Below are 22,700 nucleotides of genomic sequence, written 5' to 3'. Positions count from 1 at the left end.
TAAGAAGTGATGATAGAGGACGATAGATGTATGGTGTGTAGGGATTAGAAATAAGCCCAGTAGCATAACAGTTTTATTGAAATGGAACTTAAGAACAGCTGTGCACTTTTTATGTTCTACCAAATTGCTTTACTTCCAGTGTTACTGATATTGAGGTAATTCAGTCAGAATGTCGACACCTAGCAGACCAGCCCCACCTCCTCCACCTGTTAGGAAAGGTAAAACTGACTTTCTTTTTTTCTTCTTTCAAACTGTTCGCCATTTCCCGCATTAGCGAGGTAGCATTAAGAACAGAGGACTGGGCCTTTGAGGGAATACCCTCACCTGGCCCAATTCTCTGTTCCTTCTTTTGGGAAAAAAAAAAAAAAAAAAAAAAAAAAAAAAAAAACGAGAGGGGAGGATTTCCAGCCCCCCGCTCCCTCCCCTTTTAGTCGCCTTTTACAACACGCAGGGAATACGTGGGAAGTATTCTTTGTCCCCTATCCCCAGGGATAGAGGACAAAGAATTATTTATATTAATTCAGAAGATATTACTGTTCAGATAAGTTTTGCATTATTTAATGTAGTTATCTAAACCAGAAATCTGTAGGAGATATTTCAGTTATTGAAATTTGATTTAATTTGGTAGTGCCATCATAGGCTTTGGTACTTAATTATTCATCAGAGCACTTTTTCTTTCTAAAGATTTATTTTCCTTACATAATCCTTATCATTATCATTTGAGTGAATGGAAATCTAAAGTTTGTATAGTTTTGTTGTGGTGCATTTTCTCATTTAATTTTCATATTGGAAACAAGAAAATTGTGAGTATAAGCAATTGATAGAATTTTGTAAATAAAACCCTGTTTGAATATTGATAATATGTAATTGATATATTTTTATCTTAGTCTCAGTTTACCATACAAGCCTTTTACTATTAACATGGTGAATTTCCTTTTTGAGCCAGGTTGCATTTTATAAGCTAGGTTGAGTTGGGGTAGTTGTTCATATTCCAATGCAACAGGCAAGACTGTAGTTCATGACCAGATCATACCTGAGTTATTCCTGGCCTCGGTTAGAAAATGCAGGGGTATATGCTGGCATTGGTTTGGACATATTTAGAGGTACAGGCATACCCTGTTATATGTTAAATCAAAGTATAATGATATGTTAAGTTCATCATAAAGTAAATTTTTTTTATGCTTGTCATTTGTTTCATGATTATGTGTTTGTAAAATTTTTGATTATGTAATTTTGATGGAAAAATTAGAAATACTTATGCATTAATTTTTTTGTCCATGCAAGCATTTCACACCTTCAGACTGTTTGATTGGCCACCACATTTTGTACTGTCACCAGTTTTTTACAAGACAAACCACATCACTGTATTCTGTTGGCATGTTTTGGACTTTACTCCCCAATATTTTTCAAGTTCTCTTGTGCTTTACTGCCTGTACACTGTTTTGAAGGTGTCTGGAAAAAGACTAACTGGTGCAGTGAGTAGTAACACTACCCCTTGTGGTAAGAGAGCCTGCAAAACCATTACTTAAGTCAGATGTTAAGTGATAAGCTGCATGCAGACTGTTGGAAAATCATCAACATAGCAAAGGATTTTGGACTAGCTTCCTCTGCAGTGGCTATTATCAGGCAGAACAAGGAGAAAATAAAGGCAAATTTGAAGAGTGTTACATCTTAAAGTGCAACCAAATGATAACAACGATAATGATATTGATAATGATTATTATATTAATAATAATGATGATAAATTGATAATGATTATTATATTAATAATAATGATGATAATGAATGATTTATTGAATATAGGTAGCCGTTTAGCTGAAAATGCACAGATGAAATATTGCATATATTACATAATTGGAAGGTCATAGTAGCAACTAGCTATCAAGGCATTGAAGTAATTTGATGGAAACCATGAAACACATGCTGAGGATCAGGCATAGCATAATGTGCTGCTCATCTTGATCATTCAAGAGGGGGGAAATATCATTATTGAAAGATATGAGGAGTGATCAAGAAGGCTTGCAGGTAGAAAATGTTGGTGCTAGCAGGGGCTGGTTGGAAAAAATGCCACTGTTGCTTATCGAGATGCGTGGGGAAATTTCAAGTATTGACACTCTTGCCAGAAAAGAATACCATTTAAGCTGTTAGCTGCATATTCTGGTTTATGGCCCAAGAGTTATAGGAGATGCTTTAAAACTGTGATGATTATCAAGAATTTTAACTTAGGTGTCAGACTCTCTTTGCAGTACAAGATGAAGGTGAAATTTTCATATACATGGTGATGATTTTATATATGTGTATTTGGGTGGGTTGGGCCATTCCTTGTCTGTTTCCTTGCACTACCTCGCTAATGTGGGAGATGGCGATTAAGTATGATAAATAAAATATAAATCATGTAGTGAGAATTAATTCCTGCTCATATTTCTTAGAAACTATTTACCTGTCGTGTACCTCTAGCTGTAGTGCTGTGGCTGTGGTTTAAAAGAAAAAAATCCCTTGGTTACTGTTGTGTCTGGTGGTGAACCTCAGTTTTCAGTAGAACATTACAAAGTTGTGGGGAGTACTTCATATGAAATCCTTTCCAGGTCTCCTTGAAACCAGTGATCGATCTAGATCTTTAGTGAAGGTGATGAAGAATAGGATGATCAAGAAATAGACTTGCCAAGAAACTGAACTGAGTCTTGCCGAGATGATGTGTAGGTGAAGAGCATGAAAGCTGTTACTAGTCTAGCGAGACTTCCACTATAGATTTGAAGGATGTGCACCTGTTAATAATTTACCAGGTACACTCAACAAACTTAAACCTTTATAATTCGAACATTCACTTTTGTCCCTTACATTTATATATTTGACACTATATGGGCAAGTCACCAATCATCAAGACCTTCACCATGATCCATACATACATAAAAATCCTAACTAACCAATCAACAATACTATCACCTCCTTTCTTGAGAAATTTAACTGCTTTCCAGCTGCCTACTTACACTTCATCTCATTAAGGCTTTCGCCATCTTTTCTCTTTTCACCAAGCAACTTAGCATGGCTTTCACTTCACATGCCCCACATCTGCCTCCCTGTCATTTGATATATTCAGGAATCTTCCAGACTAGTCATTTCCCCTCTTATTCACCTCATCTCAACTTGTTACCACCTTCCCATTAGTCTCTTTCACTGATGCTCCCCTTTTTTCTTGTGTTTTCTTCACACAATTAACCTCCTTCTAAAATATTTTCTCATTTTCCCTGAAGTTTGCAGATCCCCCAACTGACATTTACCCCCTTTTCACCCCTTGCACCTTCCTTTTAACCTGGGGCTGCTTTTTCTTGTACACTCCTCAATTATTTACATTTCTTCCCTGAAACTAATGCCTATACACTTCTCATTTTTTCTTTCACTAGAAACTTAACTACTCTTTATAGTATACCTGCCTCCCACATTCAGCATGACACACACTGCTTTTTGCACTTGTAACCTGCTTCCCTAAATACATTCCATTCCTCACCCACTCTAGCTTCAGGTACTCTCACCTTTTACCATTCTACTGTAATCTCTTCTGATATCTCTTCACACAAGTTAGCTCGTTTTCATCACCTTCATACCAAGGCAATATTTTCTTCAAAAATCCTCTACAAAGCTTCATCCTCCCCTCCACTAAGAACTGAGAGACTTCCCACCAGCTGCCCCTATAAGCACATTTACATTCAAGAGTTTCTTGTTTAAATACCTGTCAATTAGCACATAATTCAGTAATGCATGGTTATTGTCAGCCCTACTCATCAGTATGTTTAAGGGTGTAAAACAAGTATGCAAGTTGGTACAGAGGAGAGTCAGTAGTTCCAAGTGAAGTAGTGGGTCTGTGGCACGGGTATGTAATGTCGCAATTTGGCAGTAAAATTTGATTGTAGATGGGGTGGTGAGGAAGGTAAATGCAAATGTCTTAAGGAGAGGGATGAGTATGTAGTCTGTAAGGGATAAGAGAGGGACCTGTGAATTGAATCAGTTGTTTGATGATGACACAGCCTCGGTAGCAGATTCAACTGAGAACCTGCAAAAGTTGATGACTTGTTTTGATGAGTGTGTAGAAGGAGGAAATTAATAGAAAATATGAATAAAAGCAAGGTTATTAGGTTTAGCAGAGCAGAGGGACATGTTAGTTGGAGTGTGAGTGGACATGGCATTGAATGGAACCATGGAAATAAGTCATAGGATGGGTGAGGGGGTGAAAGTTTTGGTTGCACTGAGGATGTGTGGAAAGAAAGGTCATAATCTGGGAGGGCTTGAATGGGTATAATTCAAGGTGTGGTAGTTTCATTGATGATGTGAGGATGTGAGGCTTGGGCTATAGTTGTGAATGTACAGATGAAGTTGAATTTGCTGGATGCAAAGTGTTTGAGGGCAATATGTGGTGTAAGGTAATTTGATTAAGTAATATAATGGTGAGAGGGAGGTGTGGTAATAAGAAGAGTGTTGTTGAAAGAGCTGAAGAAGTAAGTAATATAATGGTGAGAGGGAGGTGTGGTAATAAGAAGAGTGTTGTTGAAAGAGCTGGAGAACGTGTACTGAAACAGTTTGGACATACTGAGAGAATGAGTGAGGAGAGTTTAACAAAGAGGATACTATATTTGCTTTGTCACTGTCTCCCGCGTTAGCGAGGTAGCGCAAGGAAACAGACGAAAGAAATGGCCCAACCCACCCACATACACATGTATATATACAAGTCCACACACGCAAATATACATACCTATACATCTCAATGTATACATATATATACACACACAGACATATACATATATACACATGTACATAATTCATCTCAGTCTCTCCTGGTACTTCCTCACACAAGTCTCCTTCCCAAGCTCACTTACTCTCACCACCCTCTTCACCCCAACATTCACTCTTCTTTTCTGAAAACCCATACAAATCTTCACCTTAGCCTCCACAAGATAATGATCAGACATCCCTCCAGTTGCACCTCTCAGCACATTAACATCCAAAAGTCTCTCTTTCGCGCGCCTGTCAATTAACACGTAATCCAATAACGCTCTCTGGCCATCTCTCCTACTTACATACGTATACTTATGTATATCTCGCTTTTTAAACCAGGTATTCCCAATCACCAGTCCTTTTTCAGCACATAAATCTACAAGCTCTTCACCATTTCCATTTACAACACTGAACACCCCATGTATACCAATTATTCCCTCAACTGCCACATTACTCACCTTTGCATTCAAATCACCCATCACTATAACCCGGTCTCGTGCATCAAAACCACTAACACACTCATTCAGCTGCTCCCAAAACACTTGCCTCTCATGATCTTTCTTCTCATGCCCAGGTGCATATGCACCAATAATCACCCATCTCTCTCCATCAACTTTCAGTTTTACCCATATTACTCGAGAATTTACTTTCTTACATTCTATCACATACTCCCACAACTCTTGTTTCAGGAGTACTGCTACTCCTTCCCTTGCTCTTGTCCTCTCACTAACCCCTGACTTTACTCCCAAGACATTCCCAATCCACTCTTCCCCTTTACCCTTGAGCTTCGTTTCACTCAGAGCCAAAACATCCAGGTTCCTTTCCTCAAACATACTATCTATCTCTCTCTCAGGGGAGTAGGGGAGGAATGGGATGTATTTAGGGAATCAGTGATGGATTGCACAAAAGATGCTTGTGGCATGAGAAGAGTGGGAGGTGGGTTGATTAGAAAGGGGAGTGAGTGGTGGGATGAAGAAGTAAGATTATTAGTGAAAGAGAAGAGAGAGGCATTTGGATAATTTTTGCAGGGAAAAAATGCAATTGAGTGGGAGAAGTATAAAAGAAAGAGACAGGAGGTCAAGAGAAAGGTGCAAGAGGTGAAAAAGAGGGTAAATGAGAGTTGGGGTGAGAGAGTATCATTAAATTTTAGGGAGAATAAAAAGATGTTCTGGAAGGAGGTAAATAAAGTGCGTAAGACAAGGGAGCAAATGGGAACTTCAGTGAAGGGTGCAAATGGGGAGGTGATAACAAGTAGTGATGATGTGAGAAGGAGATGGAGTGAGTATTTTGAAGGTTTGTTGAATGTGTTTGATGATAGAGTGGCAGATATAGGGTGTTTTGGTCGAGGTGGTGTGCAAAGTGAGAGGGTTAGGGAAAATGATTAGGTAAACAGAGACGAGGTAGTAAAAGCTTTGCGGAAGATGAAAGCCGGCAAGGCAGCAGGTTTGGATGGTATTGCAGTGGAATTTATTAAAAAAGGGGGTGACTGTATTTTTGACTGGTTGGTAAGGTTATTTAATGTATGTATGACTCATGGTGAGGTGCCTGAGGATTGGCGGAATGCGTGCATAGTGCCATTGTACAAAGGCAAAGGGGATAAGAGTGAGTGCTCAAATTACAGAGGTATAAGTTTGTTGAGTATTCCTGGTAAATTATATGGGAGGGTATTGATTGAGAGGGTGAAGGCATGTACAGAGCATCAGAGTGGGGAAGAGCAGTGTGGTTTCAGAAGTGGTAGAGGATGTGTGGATCAGGTGTTTGCTTTGAAGAATGTATGTGAGAAATACTTAGAAAAGCAAATGGATTTGTATGTAGCATTTATGGATCTGGAGAAGGCATATGATAGAGTTGATAGAGATGCTCTGTGGAAGGTATTAAGAATATATGGTGTGGGAGGCAAGTTGTTAGAAGCAGTGAAAAGTTTTTATCGAGGATGTAAGGCATGTGTACGTGTAGGAAGAGAGGAAAGTGATTGGTTCTCAGTGAATGTCGGTTTGCGGCAGGGGTGTGTGATGTCTCCATGGTTGTTTAATTTGTTTATGGATGGGGTTGTTAGGGAGGTAAATGCAAGAGTTTTGGAAAGAGGGGCAAGTATGAAGTCTGTTGGGGATGAGAGAGCTTGGAAAGTGAGTCAGTTGTTGTTCGCTGATGATACAGCGCTGGTGGCTGATTCATGTGAGAAACTGCAGAAGCTGGTGACTGAGTTTGGTAAAGTGTGTGAAAGAAGAAAGTTAAGAGTAAATGTGAATAAGAGCAAGGTTATTAGGTACAGTAGGGTTGAGGGTCAAGTCAATTGGGAGGTAAGTTTGAATGGAGCAAAACTGGAGGAAGTAAAGTGTTTTAGATATCTGGGAGTGGATTTGGCAGCGGATGGAACCATGGAAGCGGAAGTGGATCATAGGGTGGGGGAGGGGGCGAAAATTCTGGGAGCCTTGAAGAATGTGTGGAAGTCAAGAACATTATCTCGGAAAGCAAAAATGGGTATGTTTGAAGGAATAGTGGTTCCAACAATGTTGTATGGTTGCGAGGCGTGGGCTATGGATAGAGTTGTGCGCAGGAGGATGGATGTGCTGGAAATGAGATGTTTGAGGACAATGGAAAGCTGTGTAGGTATGTATATTTGCGTGTGTGGACGTATGTATATACATGTGTATGGGGGTGGGTTGGGCCATTTCTTTCGTCTGTTTCCTTGCGCTACCTCGCAAACGCGGGAGAGAGCAACAAAGAAAAAAAAAAAAAAAAAAACAATTCATACTGTCTGCCCTTATTCATTCTCATCGCCACCCCGCCACACATGAAATAACAACCCCCTCCCCCAAAATGTGCACGAGGTAGCGCTTGGAAAAGACAACAAAGGCCACATTCGTTCACACTCAGTCTCCCGATGTCATGTAATAATGCACCGAAACCACAGCTCCCTTTCCACATCCAGGCCCCACAGAACTTTCCATGGTTTACCCCAGATGCTTCACATGCCCTGGTTCAATCCACTGACAGCACGTCGACCCCAGTATACCACATCGTTCCAATTCACTCTATTCCTTGCACGCCTTTCACCCTCCTGCATGTTCAGGTCCCAATCACTCAAAATCTTTTTCACTCCATCTTTCCACCTCCAGTTTGGTCTCCCACTTCTCCTCGTTCCCTCCACCTCTGACACATATATCCTCTTTGTCAATCTTTCCTCACTCATTCTCTCCATGTGACCAAACCATTTCAAAACACCCTCTTCTGCTCTCTCAACCACACTCTTTTTATTAGCACACATCTCTCTTACCTTATTATTACTTACTCGATCAAACCATCTCACATCACATATTGTCCACAAACATCTCATTTCCAGCACATCCACCCTCCTTCATACAACTCTATCCATAGCCCATGCCTCACAACCACATAACAATGTTGGAACCACTATTCCTTCAAACATACCCATTTTTGCTTTTCGAGATAATGTTCTCGACTTCCATACATTCTTCATCGCTCCCAGAACTTTCGCCCCCTCCTCCACCCTATGATTCACTTCCGCTTCCATGGTTCCGTCCGCTGCCAAATCCACTCCCAGATATCTAAAACACTTCACTTCCCCCAGTTTTTCTCCATTCAAACTTACCTCCCAGTTGAGTTATCCCTCGACCCTACTGTACCCAATAACCTTACTCTTATTCACATTTACTCACAGCTTTCTTCTTTTACACACTTAACCAAACTCAGTCACCAGCTTCTGCAGTTTCTCACACGAATCAGCCACCAGTGCTGTGTCATCAGTGAACAAGAACTAACTCACTTCCCAAGCTCTCTCATCCACAACAGACTGCATACTTGCCCCTCTTCCCAAAACTCTTGCATTCACCTCCCTAACAACCCCATCCATAAACAAATTAAACAACCATGAAGACATCACACATGCCTGCCGCAAACCTACATTCAGTGAGAACTAATCACTTTCCTCTCTTCCTATAAGTACACATGCCTTACATCCTCGATAAAAACTTTTCACTGCTTCTAACAACTTGCCTCCCACACCATATATTCTTAATGCCTTCCACAGAGCATCTCTATCAACTCTATCATATGCCTTCTCCAGATCCATAAATGCCACAAACAAATCCATTTGCCTTTCTAAGTATTTCTCACATGCATTCTTCAAAGCAAACACCTGATCCACACATCATCTACCACTTCTAAAACCACACTGCTCTTCCCCAATCTGATGCTCTGTACATGCCTTCACCTTCTCAGTCAATACCCTCCCATATAATTTCCCAGGAATACTCAACAAACGTATACCTCTGTAATTTGAGCACTCACTTTTATCCCCTTTGCCTTTGTACAGTGGCACTATGCAAGCATTCCGCCAATCCTCAGGCACCTCACCATGAGTTATACAAACATTAAATAACCTTACCAACCAGTCAACAATACAGTCACCCCCTTTTTTAATAAATTCTACTGCAATATCATCCAAACCCGCTGCCTTGCTGGCTTTCATCTTCTGCAAAGCTTTTACTACCTCTTCTCTGTTTACCAAATCATTTTCCCTAACCCTCTCACTTTGCACACCACCTCGACCAAAACACCCTATATCTGCCACTCTATCATCAAACACATTCAACAAACCTTCAAAATACTCACTCCATCTCCTTCTCACATCACCACTACTTGTTATCACCTCCCCATTAGCCCCCTTCACTGAAGTTCCCATTTGCTCCCTTGTCTTACACACTTTGTTTACCTCCTTCCAAAACATCTTTTTATTCTCCCTAAAATTTAATTATACTCTCTCACCCCAGCTCTCATTTGCCCTCTTTTTCACCTCTTGCACCTTTCTCTTGACCTGCCTCTTTCTTTTGTACATCTCCCACTCATTTGCATTATTTCCCTGCAAAAATTGTCCAAATGCCTCTCTCTTCTCTTTCACTAATAATCTTACTTCTTTATCCCACCACTCACTACCCTTTCTAATCTGCCCACCTCCCACGCTTCTCATGCCAAAAGCATCTTTTGCGCAAGCCATCACTGCTTCCCTAAATACATCCCATTCCTCCCCCACTCCCCTTACCTTTTTAGTTCTCACCTTTTTCCATTCTGTACTCAGTCTCTCCTGGTACTTCCTCATACAAGTCTCCTTCCCAAGCTCACTTACTCTCATCACTCTTTTCACCCCAACATTCTCTCTTCTTTTCTGAAAACCTATACAAATCTTCACCTTTGCCTCTGCAAGATAATGATCAGACATCCCTCCAGTTGCACCTCTGCGCACATTAACATCCAAAAGTCTCTCTTTCGCATGCCTGTCAATTAACACGTAATCCAATAACGCTCTCTGGCCATCTCTCCTACTTACATAAGTATAGTTATGTATATCTCTCTTTTTAAACCAGGTATTCCCAATCACCAGTCCTTTTTCAGCACATAAATCTACAAGTTCTTCACCATTTCCGTTTACAACACTGAACACCCCATGTACACCAATTAGTCCCTCAACTGCCACATTACTCACCTTTGCATTCTAATCACCCATCACTATAACCTGGTCTCTTGCATCAAAACTACTAAGACACTCACTCAGCTGCTCCCAAAACACTTGCCTCTCATGATCTTTCTTCTCATGCCCAGGTGCATATGCACCAATAATAACCCATCTCTCTCTATCAACTTTCAGTTTTACCCATATCAATCTAGAGTTTACTTTCTTACATTCTATCACATGCTCCCACCACTCCTGTTTCAGGAGTAGTCCTACTCTTTCCCTTGCTCTTGTCCTCTCACTAACCCCTGACTTTACTCCCAAGACATTCCCAAACCACTCTTCTCCTTTAGCCTTGAGCTTCGTTTCTCTCAGAACCAAAACATCCAGGTTCCTTTCCTCAAACATACTACCTATCTCTCCTTTTTTCTCATCTTGGTTACATCCAAGCTCTCCCCTGCATAACTCCTTCTGTTTCCCCTTTTAGAAAGTTGAAATACAAGGAGGGGAGGGTTTCCAGACCCCCCGCTCCCGTCCCCTTTCGTCGCCCTCTACGACACGTCAGGAATGCGTGGGAAGTATTCTTTCTCCCCTATCCCCAGGGATAAAAGAGGATACATGTGTCAAAATATTTTTCACTCCATCCTTCCATCTTTCATTTGGTGTCCCCATTCTCCTTGTTCCCTCCACATCTGACACATATATCCTCTTTTCAAACTTTCCTCACTCACTCTTATGTGTCCAAACCATTTCAGCACACCATCTTTAGCTCTATCAACTACACTTTTTGATAACACACTTCTCTCTTATCCTTTCATTACTTACTCGATCAAAATATCTCACACCACATAGTGTCTTCAAACATTTAATTTCTAACACACCTACCCTCCTCCGCACAGCTTGAATATAACCCATACTTTCATCAATATAATAATGTTGTGAGTACTATACCCTCAGACATAAACACTTTATTCAGTCACCAACTTCTGCAGTTTCACACTCAAATCTGCCACCGGCGCTGTTTCATCAGCAGACAACAACTGACTCATTTTCCATTCTTCCCCTACAGACTGCATATTTGCTCCTCTCTCCAAAACTCTCACATTTACCTCCCTCACTACCCCTTCTGTAATCAAATTAGACAACCACAGTGACAGCACACACCCGTGTGACAGACCAACCTTTATTTGGAACTAGTCACTCCTCACTTCCTACTCATACACTTGCCCTACACCCTTGATAAAAATTTATCACTACTTCTAGAGCATTCTTCCCAGACCATATATTTTTAAGACCTCCTACGGGCATTTCTTTCAAACCTATCATATGCTTTCTCCGGACCCATAAATGCCATATACAAATGTATACTTAGAAAAGCAAATGGATTTTTATGTAGCATTTATTGATCTGGAGAAGGCATACGATAGAGTTGATAGAGATGCTCTGTGGATGGTATTAACAATATATGGTGTGAGAGGTAAGTAGCTAGGAGCAGTGAAAAGTTTTTATTGAGGATATAAGGCATGTGTACAAGTAGGAAGAGAGGAAAGTGATTGTTTCTCAGTGAATGTCGGTTTGCGGCAGGGGTGTGTGATGTCTTCATGGTTGTTGAATTTGTTTATGGATGGGGTTGTTAGGGAGGTTAATGCAAGAGTTCTTGAGAGAGGGGCAAGTATGCAGTCTGTTGGGGATGAGAGGGCTTGGGAAGTGAGTCAGTTGTTGTTTGCTGATGATACAGGGCTGTTGGCTGATTCGGGTGAGAAATTGCAGAAGCTGGTGACTGAGTTTGGTAAAGTGTGTGAAAGAAAGCTAAGAGTAAATGTAAATAAGAGCAAGGTTATTAGGTACAGTAGGGTTGAGGGACAAGTCAAATGGGAGGTAAGTTTGAATGGAGAAAAACTGGAGGAAGTGAAGTGTTTTAGATATCTGGGAGTGGATTTGGCAGCAGATGAACCATGGAAGTGGAAGTGAGTCACAGGGTGGGGGAGGGGACGAAAGTTCTGGGAGCATTGAAAAATGTGTGGAAGTCGAGAACATTATCTCAGAAAGCAAAAATGGGTATGTTTGAAAGAATAGTGGTTCCAACAATGTTATATGGTTGCGAGGTGTGGGATATAGATAGAATTGTGCAGAGTAGGGTGGATGTGTTAGAAATGAGATGTTTGAGGACAATATGTGGTGTGACGTGGTTTGATCAAGTAAGTAATGAAAGGGTAAGAGAGATGTGTGGTAATAAAAAGAGTGATTGAGAGAGCAGAAGAGGGTGTTTTGAAATGGTTTGGTCACAGGGAGAGAATGAATGAGGAAAGGTTGACAAAGAGGATATATGTGTCAGAGGTGGAGGGAACGAGGAGAAGTGGGAGACCAAATTAGAGTGGAAGGATGGAGTGAAAAGATTTTGAGTGATCAGGGCCTGAACATGCAGGAGGGTGAAAGGCGTGCAAGGAATAGAGTGAATTGGAACAATGTGGTATACCGGGGTCGATGTGCTGTCAATGGATTGAACCAGGTCATGTGAAGCCTCTGGGGTAAACCATGGAAAGTTTTGTGGGGCCTGGATGTGGAAAGGGAGCTGTGGTTTCAGTGCATTATACATGACAGCTTGAGACTGAGTGTGAACAAATGTGGCCTTTGTTGTCTTTTCCTAGTGCTTCCTCTCGCACATGTGGGGGAAGGGGGTTGTCATTTCATGTGTGGCGGGGTGGCAATGGGAATGAATAAAGGCAGCAATTATGAATTAGGTACATATGTATATATGTATATGTCTGTGTATGTATATATGTATGTATACGTTGAAATGTATAGGTATGTATATGTGTGTGTGTGTGGACATGTATGTATATACATGTGTATGTTGGTGGGTTGGGCCTTTTTTTCGTCTGTTTCCTTGCGCTACCTCGCTAACACAGGAGACAGCGACAAAGTATGATATAATATATGATAAACAAATCTATTCATTTCTTTCATTATTTCACTCTCATTCTTCAGTGCAAATATCTGACCCACACATCCTCTACCTCTCCTTAAAATATACTGCTCCTACCCAGTTTGTTGCACTATACATGCATTTATTCTCTCAGTCACTACCCCCTATACAACTTACCAGGTGCACTCAACAGTCTTACTCAACTGTAGTTTGAACACTTACCTTTATTCCCCTTTCCTTTATGCATTGGCATTATACATGTATCCTGCCAACCCTCAGGCACCTCATCATGACCTGTACACACTTTGAAAATCCTTACTACCCGGTCAACAACACAGTCACCTCCTTTCTTAATAAATGCTACAGCAATACCATCGACTCTAGCCACCTTACCACATTGCATCCTTCATAAGACTTTCACTACCTCTTCTTTCTTCACCAAACCACACTCCATGACTGTCTCACTTTGAATACCATCCTGACCCAAATACCCTGCATCTGCCATCCTGTCATCTAACACATTCAACAGTCCTTCAAAATACTCATTTCATATCCTTCTCACTTCATTACTACCTGTTACCACTTCCTATGTCCTCCCTTCACTGATGTTCCTACTTGTTATTTTGTTTCCTGCACATTATAAACTTCCTTCCAAAACATCCTCTTATCTTCCCTAAAGTTTACTGATACTTGCTCACCCCAACTCTCATTTGCCCTCTTTTTCAACCCCTGAACCTTCTTGACCTCCTGCCACTTTCTATTATACATCCCCCAATCATTTGCACTCCTTCCCTGTAAGAAATTTTCAGATACCTCCCTTATCTTTTTTACTGGCAACTTTACTTCTTCATCCCACCACTCACTTCCCTTTCTAACCTGCCCACTCCCCATCTTTTGCACGCCATTTGCAGCTCTCACACGTGCCATCATTGCTTCTTTAACTGTCTCCCATTTCTCACCTACTCCCTTTCCTTTATTTTCTCTTTCACCTTTTGCCATTCTACACTCAATCTCTCATTGTCTTCATGCAAGTTCCTTTTCCAAGCTCATATAATTTCACCACTCTCTTCTCACCAATTTTGTCTCCTCTTTTCTTCAAATCTCTACAAATATTCATCCTTTCCTGTACAAGACAGTCACCAGACTACCCACTAGCTGCCCCTTTCAGCTCATTTGCATAGAATATATATATTTTTTTATTTATTATATTTTGTCGCTGTCTCCTGCGTTAGCGAGGTAGCGCAAGGAAGCAGACGAAAGAATGGCCCAACCCACCCACATACACATGTTTATACATACACGTCCACACACGCACATATACATACCTATACATCTCAACGTATACATATATATACACACACAGACATATACATATATACACATGTACATGATTCATACTGTCTGCCTTTATTCACTCCCATCGCCACCCCACCACACATGAAATAACAACCCCCTCCCCCCGCATGTGCGCAAGGTAGCGCTGGGAAAAGACAACAAAGGCCACATTCGTTCACACTCAGTCTCTAGCTGTCATGTATAATGCACCAAAACCACGGCTACCTTTACACATCCAGGCCCACAAGACTTTCTCTGGTTTACCCCAGATGCTTCACATGCCCTGGTTCAATCCATTGACAGCATGTTGACCCCGGTACACCACGTCGTTCCAATTCACTCTATTCCTTGCATGCCTTTCACCCTCCTGCACATTCAGGCCCCGATCAATCAGAATCTTTTTCACTCCATCTTTCCACCTCCAATTTGGTCTCCCACTTCTCGTTCCCTCCACCTCTGACACATATATCCTCTTTGTCAATCTTTCCTTACTCATTCTCTCCATGTGACCAAACCATTTCAAAACACCCTCTTCTGCTCTCTCAACCACACTCTTTTTATTACCACACATCTCTCTTACCCTTTCATTACTTACTCGATCAAACCACCTCACACCACATATTGTCCTCACACATCTCATTTCCAGCACATCCACCCTCCTCCGCACAACTCTATCTATAGCCCACGCCTCGCAACCATATAACATTGTTGGAACCACTATTCCTTCAAACATACCTATTTTTGCTTTCCAAGATAACCTTTTCAACTTCCACACATTTTTCAACACTCCCAGAACTTTTGCCCCCTCCCCCACCCTATGATTCACTTCCACTTCCATGGTTCCATCTGCTGCCAAATCCACTCCCAGGTATCTATAACACTTCACTTCCTCCAGTTTTTCTCCATTCAAACCTACCTCCCAATTGACTTGTCCCTCAACCCTACTGTACCTAATAACCTTGCTCTTATTCACATTTACTCTCAGCTTTCTTCTTTCACACACTTTACCAAACTCAATCACCTGCTTCTGCAGTTTCTCACCCTAATCAGCCACCAGTGTTGTATCATCAGCGGACAACAACTGGCTCACTTCCCAAGCTCTCTCATCCACAACAAACTGCATACTTACCCCTCTTTCCAAAACTCTTGTAGTCACTTCCCTAACAGCCCCATCCATAAACAAATTAAACAACCATGGAGACACCACCCACCCCTGCCACAAACCAACATTCTCTGAGAACCAGTCACTTTCCTCTCTCCTTACCCGTACACATGCCTTACATCCTCGATAAAAACTTTTCACTGCTTCTAACAACTTGCCTTCCACACCATGTATTCTTAATACTTTCCACAGAGCATCTCTATGAACTCTATCATATGCCATCTCCAAGTCCATAAGTGCTACATACAAATCCATTTGCTTTTCTAAGTATTTCTCACATACATTCTTCAAAGCAAACACCTGATCCACACATCCTCTACCACTTCTGAAATTACACTGCTCTTTCCCAATCTGATACTCTGTACATCCCTTCATCCTCTCAATCAATATCCTCCCGTATAATTTCCCAGGAATACTCAACAAACTTATACCTCTGTAGTTTAAGCACTCATTTTTATCCCCTTTGCCTTTGTTTTATGGCACTATGCAAGCATTCCGCCAATCCTCAGGCACCTCACCATGAGTCATACATACATTAGATAACCTTACCAACCAGTCAACAATGCAGTCACCCACTTTTTTAATAAATTTCACTGCAATACCCTCCAAACCCGCTGCCTTGCCGGCTTTCATCTTCCTCAAAGCTTTTACTACCTCTTCTCTGTTTACCAAATCATTCTCCCTAACCCTCTCACTTTGCACACCACCTCAACCAAAACACCCTCTATCTGCCACTCTATCATCAAACACATTCAACAAACCTTCAAAATACTCACTCCATCTCCTTCTCACATCACCACTACTTGATATCACCTCCCCATTCGCCCCCTTCACTGATGTTCCCATTTGTTCCCTTGTCTTACGCACTTTATTTACCTCCTTCCAAAACATCTTTTTATTCTCCCTAAAATTTAATGATACTCTCTCACCCCAACTCTCATTTGCCCTCTTTTTCACCTCTTGCACCTTTCTCTTGACCTCCTGCCTCTTTCTTTTATACATCTCCCAGTCATTTGCATTCTTTCCCTGCAAAAATCATCTAATAGACTCTCTCTTCTCTCACTAATAATCTTACTTCTTCATCCCACCACTCACTACCCTTTCTAATCTGCCCACCTCCCATGCTTCTTATGCCACAAGCATCATTTGTGCAAGCCATCACTGCTTCCATGAATACATCCCATTCCTCTCCCACTCCCCTTACGTCCTTTGTTCTCACCTTTTTCCTTTCTGTACTCAGTCTTTCCTGGTACTTCCTCACACAAGTCTCCTTCCCAAGCTCACTTACTCTCACCACTCTCTTCACCCCAACATTCTCTCTTCTTTTCGGAAAACCTCTATAAATCTTCACCTTCGTCTCCAGAAGATAGTGATCAGACATCCCTCCAGTTGCACCTCTCAGCACATTAACATCCAAAAGTCTCTTTTTCACACACCTATCTATTAATCCAATAATGTGCTCTGGCCATCTCTCCTACTTACATACGTATACTTATGTATATCTCTCTTTTTAAACCAGGTATTCCCAATCACCAGTTCTTTTTCAGCACATAAATCTACAAGCTCTTCACCATTTCCATTTACAACACTGAACACCCCCTGTACACCATTTATTCCCTCAATGGCCACATTACTCACCTTTGCATTCAAATCACCCATCACTATAACCCGGTCTTGTGCATCAAAACTACTAACACACTCACTCAGCTGCTTCCAAAACACTTGCCTCTCATGATCTTTCTTCTCATGCCTAGGTGCATATGCACCAGTAATCACCCATCTCTCTCCATCCACTTTCAGTTTTACCCATATCAATCTAGAGTTTACTTTCTTACACTCTATTACATACTCCCACCACTCCTGTTTCAGGAGTAGTGCTACTCCTTCCCTTGCTCTTGTCCTCTTACTAACCCCTGACTTTACTCCCAAGACATTCCCAAACTACTCTTCCCCTTTACCCTTGAGCTTCATTTCACTCAGAGCCAAAACATCCAGGTTCCTTTCCTTAAACATACTACCTATCTCTCCTTTTTTCTCATCTTGGTTACATCCACACACATTTAGACACCCCAAGCTGAGCCTTCGAGGAGGATGAGCACTCCCCGCGTGACTCCTTCGTCTGTTTCCCCTTTTAGAAAATTAAGATATTAGGAGGAAAGGTTTCTAGCCCCCTGCTCCCGTCCCCTTTAGTCTCCTCCTTCGACATGAGGAATGCGTGGGAAGTATTCTTTCTCCCCTATTATTTCTCCCGTATTATTATTATCATTATGATTATATTATTGTTATTATTTTTCTCAGTGTGTTGTAGAAGGCGACTAAAAGTGAAGGGAGCGGGGGCTGGAATTCTTCCTCTCTCTTTTTTTATTTTCCAGAAGAAGGAACAGAGAAGGAGGCCAAGTCAGAATATTCCCTCGAAAGCTTAGTCCTTTGTTCTTAACGCTATCTCGCTAACATGTGAAATGGCGAATATATGAAAAAAGAATTATTATTATTTTTTTTTTTTGCTTTGTCGCTGTCTCCCGCGTTTGCGAGGTAGCGCAAGGAAACAGACGAAAGAAATGGCCCAACCCACCCCCATACACATGTATATACATACATCCACACACGCAAATATACATACCTACACAGCTTTCCATGGTTTACCCCAGACGCTTCACATGCCTTGATTCAATCCACTGACAGCACGTCAACCCCGGTATACCACATCGCTCCAATTCACTCTATTCCTTGCCCTCCTTTCACCCTCCTGCATGTTCAGGCCCCGATCACACAAAATCTTTTTCACTCCATCTTTCCACCTCCAATTTGGTCTCCCTCTTCTCCTCGTTCCCTCCACCTCCGACACATATATCCTCTTGGTCAATCTTTCCTCACTCATTCTCTCCATGTGACCAAACCATTTCAAAACACCCTCTTCTACTCTCTAAACCACGCTCTTTTTATTTCCACACATCTCTCTTACCCTTACGTTACTTACTCGATCAAACCACCTCACACCACACATTGTCCTCAAACATCTCATTTCCAGCACATCCATCCTCCTGCGCACAACTCTATCCATAGTCCATGCCTTGCAACCATACAACATTGTTGGAACCACTATTCCTTCAAACATACCCATTTTTGCTCTCCGAGATAATGTTCTCGACTTCCACACATTCTTCAAGGCTCCCAGAATTTTCGCCCCCTCCCCCACCCTATGATCCACTTCCGCTTCCATGGTTCCATCCGCTGCCAGATCCACTCCCAGATATCTAAAACACTTCACTTCCTCCAGTTTTTCTCCATTCAAACTCACCTCCCAATTGACTTGACCCTCAACCCTACTGTACCTAATAACCTTGCTCTTATTCACATTTACTCTTAACTTTCTTCTTTCACACACTTTACCAGACTCAGTCACCAGCTTCTGCAGTTTCTCACAAGAATCAGCCACCAGCGCTGTATCATCAGCGAACAACAACTGACTCACTTCCCAAGCTCTCTCATCCCCAACAGACTTCATACTTGCCCCTCTTTCCAAAACTCTTGCATTCACCTCCCTAACAACCCCATCCATAAACAAATTAAACAACCATGGAGACATCACACACCCCTGCCGCAAACCTACATTCACTGAGAACCAATCACTTTCCTCTCTTCCTACACGTACACATGCCTTACATCCTCGATAAAAACTTTTTACTGCTTCTAACAACTTTCCTCCCACACCATATATTCTTAATACCTTCCACAGAGCATCTCTATCAACTCTATCATATGCCTTCTCCAGATCCATAAATGCTACATACAAATCCATTTGCTTTTCTAAGTATTTCTCACATACATTATTATTGTTATATTTGATAATATTAGTTTTTATCGAGGATGTAAGGCATGTGTACGTGTAGGAAGAGAGGAAAGTGATTGGTTGAGTCAGTTGTTGTTTGCTGATGATAGAGTGCTGGTGGCTGATTCATGTGAGAAACTGCAGAAGCTGGTGACTGAGTTTGGTAAAGTGTGTGAAAGAAGAAAGTTAAGAGTAAATGTGAATAAGAGCAAGGTTATTAGGTACAGTAGGGTTGAGGGTCAAGTCAATTGGGAGGTAAGTTTGAATGGAGAAAAACTGGAGGAAGTAAAGTGTTTTAGATATCTGGGAGTGGATCTGGCAGCGGATGGAACCATGGAAGCGGAAGTGAATCATAGGGTGGGGGAGGGGGCGAAAATCCTGGGAGCCTTGAAGAATGTGTGGAAGTCGAGAACATTATCTCGGAAAGCAAAAATGGGTATGTTTGAAGGAATAGTGGTTCCAACAATGTTGTATGGTTGCGAGGCGTGGGCTATGGTTAGAGTTGTGTGCAGGAGGGTGGATGTGCTGGAAATGAGATGTTTGAGGACAATGTGTGGTGTGAGCTGGACAATGTGTGGTGTGGTAAGTAATGTAAGGGTAAGAGAGATGTGTGGAAATAAAAAGAGCGTGGTTGAGAGCAGAAGAGGGTGTTTTGAAATGGTTTGGGCACATGGAGAGAATGAGTGAGGAAAGATTAACCAAGAGGATATATGTGTCGGAGGTGGAGGGAACGAGGAGAAGTGGGAGACCAAATTGGAGGGGGAAAGATGGAGTGAAAAAGATTTTGAGTGATCGGGGCCTGAACATGCAGGAGGGTGAAAGGTGGGCAAGGAATAGAGTGAATTGGATTGATGTGGTATACCGGGGTTGACGTGCTGTCAGTGGATTGAATCAGGGCATGTGAAGCGTCTGGGGTAAACCATGGAAAGTTGTGTGGGGCCTGGATGAGGAAAGGGAGCTGTGGTTTTGGGCATTATTGCATGACAGCTAGAGACTGAGTGTGAACGAATGGGGCCTTTGTTGTCTTTTACTAGCGCTACCTCACACACATGAGGGGGGAGGGGGATGGTATTCCATGTGCGGCGAGGTGGCGATGGGAATGAATAAAGGCAGACAGTGTGAATTGTGTGCATGGGTATATATGTATGTGTCTGTGTGTGTATATAAGTGTACATTGAGATGTATAGGTATGTATATTTACGTGTATGTATATACATGTGTATGGGGGTGGGTTGGGCCATTTCTTTCGTCTGTTTCCTTGCGCTACCTCGCAAACGCGGGAGACAGTGACAAAGCAAAATGAAAAAATAAAATAAAAAAAATATTTAATTGCTGTTCCCTGCAAAGGTTCAGATTTGTAGAGGTTTTCAGAAAAGAGGAGAGAATGTTGGGGAGAAGAGAGCCTGGAAAGGAGACTTGTGTAAAGAAATATTATGAAAGAATGAATGTAGAATGGCAAAAGGTGAGAGCAAATAAAGTGAGGGGAGTGGATGAGAAATAGGAGTTATATAAGGAAACAGTGACTGCATGTGGAAGAGATGAATGTGGCATGAGAAAGTTGGCAGGAGGGCAGATTAGAAAAGGTTGTGAATGGTGGAATGAAGAAGTATAGTTGCTAATGAAAGAGAAAAGAGAGGTATTTGGATGATACAAGGAAGGAGTAGAAATGACTCGGGGATGCATAAGAGAAAGCAGCAGGAGGTCAACTTCCTGGTGAGTTTTTGAATAAGATATTCCTTCTAGTATTTTTATTGCTGAAGGCTACATTTACATTAAAGAATTTAAGCAACCTGGAAAGTAATGCAAAATTATGACTTAAAGAGAGAACTAAAAGATTCTTGGTATCAAAGGGAGGTTTGAGTTTCACTCTATAAAATGATTGCTTTGCCAACTTTGGGGATTTAACAATGAAAGATCTAGGATACTCTAATTTGTATCCAAAAGAATGTATCTTCTCAAACTCATCATCAGTAAACTCTGGACTGCATATACTTAATGCCCTAAGGAACATCAGCTGGAATGATAGTTTAACTCTGTCATGATGAGCTGAATAATAATGAATAAAGGAACAAAGGACATAAGGGGAGTGGGGGAGGAATGGGATGTATTTAGGGAAGCAGTGATGGCTTGCGCAAAAGATGCTTGTGGCATGAGAAGCGTGGGAGGTGGGAAGATTAGAAATGGTTATGAGTGGTGGGATGAAGAAGTAAGATTATTGATGAAAGAGAAGAGAGAGGCATTTGGATGATTTTTGAAGGGAAATAATGCGAGTGAGTGGGAGATGTATAAAAGAAAGAGACAGGAGGTCAAGAGAAAGGCGCAAGAGGTGAAAAAGAGGGCAAATGAGAGTTTGGGTGAGAGAGTATTATTAAATTTTAGGGAGAATAAAAAGATGTTTTGGAAGGAGGTAAATAAAGTGTGTAAGACAAGGGAACAAATGGGAACATCAGTGAAGGGGGCTAATAGGGAGGTGATAACAAGTAATGGTGATGTGAGAAGGAGATGGAATGAGTATTTTGAAGGTTTGTTGAATGTGTTTGATGATAAAGTGGCAGATAATGATAGTGACAGATATAGGGTGTTTTGGTCGAGGTGGTGTGCAAAGTGAGAGGGTTAGGGAGAATGATTTGGTAAACAGAAAAGAGGTAGTAAAAGCTTTGCGTAAGATGAAAGCCGGCAAGGCAGCGGGTTTGGATGGTATTGCAGTGGAATATATTAAAAAAGGGGATGACTGTATTGTTGACTGGTTGGTAAGGTTATTTAATGTATGTATGACTCATGGTGAGGTGCCTAAGGATTGGCGGAATGCTTGCATTGTGCCATTGTACAAAGGCAAAGGGGATAAAAGTGAGTGCTCAAATTACAGAGGTATAAGTTTGTTGAGTATTCCTGGGAAATTATATGGGAGGGTATTGATTGAGAGGGTGAAGGCATGTACAGAGCATCAAATTGGGGAAGAGCAGTGTGGTTTCAGAAGTGGTAGAGGATGTGTGGATCAGGTGTTTGCTTTGAAGAATATATGTGGGAAAAACTTAGAAAAGCAAATGGATTTGTATGTAGCATTTATGGATCTGGAGATGGCATATGATAGAGTTGATAGAGATGCTCTGTGGAAGATATTAAGAATATATGGTGTGGAAGGCAAGTTGTTAGATGCAGTGAAAAGTTTTTATCGAGGATGTAAGGCATGTGTACGGGTAGGAAGAGAAGA

The 22,700-nt window shown here is 41.5% G+C and overlaps 1 long non-coding RNA gene across 1 annotated transcript in view; it reads left to right on the top strand.

The window, feature by feature from the left end:
* Nucleotides 1-6,615, top strand: part of LOC139745931 (uncharacterized) — a 46,452-nt gene extending 39,837 nt beyond the window's left edge. The window contains exons 2-3 of the long non-coding RNA XR_011712022.1: nucleotides 140-218; nucleotides 2,586-6,615. This is a non-coding gene — a long non-coding RNA (uncharacterized lncRNA). The remainder of the gene's footprint in view (nucleotides 1-139; nucleotides 219-2,585) is intronic.
* Nucleotides 6,616-22,700: the final 16,085 nt, after the last annotated feature.

This window comes from Panulirus ornatus, chromosome 63 (assembly GCF_036320965.1).
Source record: "Panulirus ornatus isolate Po-2019 chromosome 63, ASM3632096v1, whole genome shotgun sequence".
Lineage (NCBI taxonomy): Eukaryota > Metazoa > Arthropoda > Malacostraca > Decapoda > Palinuridae > Panulirus > Panulirus ornatus.
Note: the sequence above shows the minus strand (reverse complement) of the source record. Positions and strands in the feature narration are given on the sequence as shown.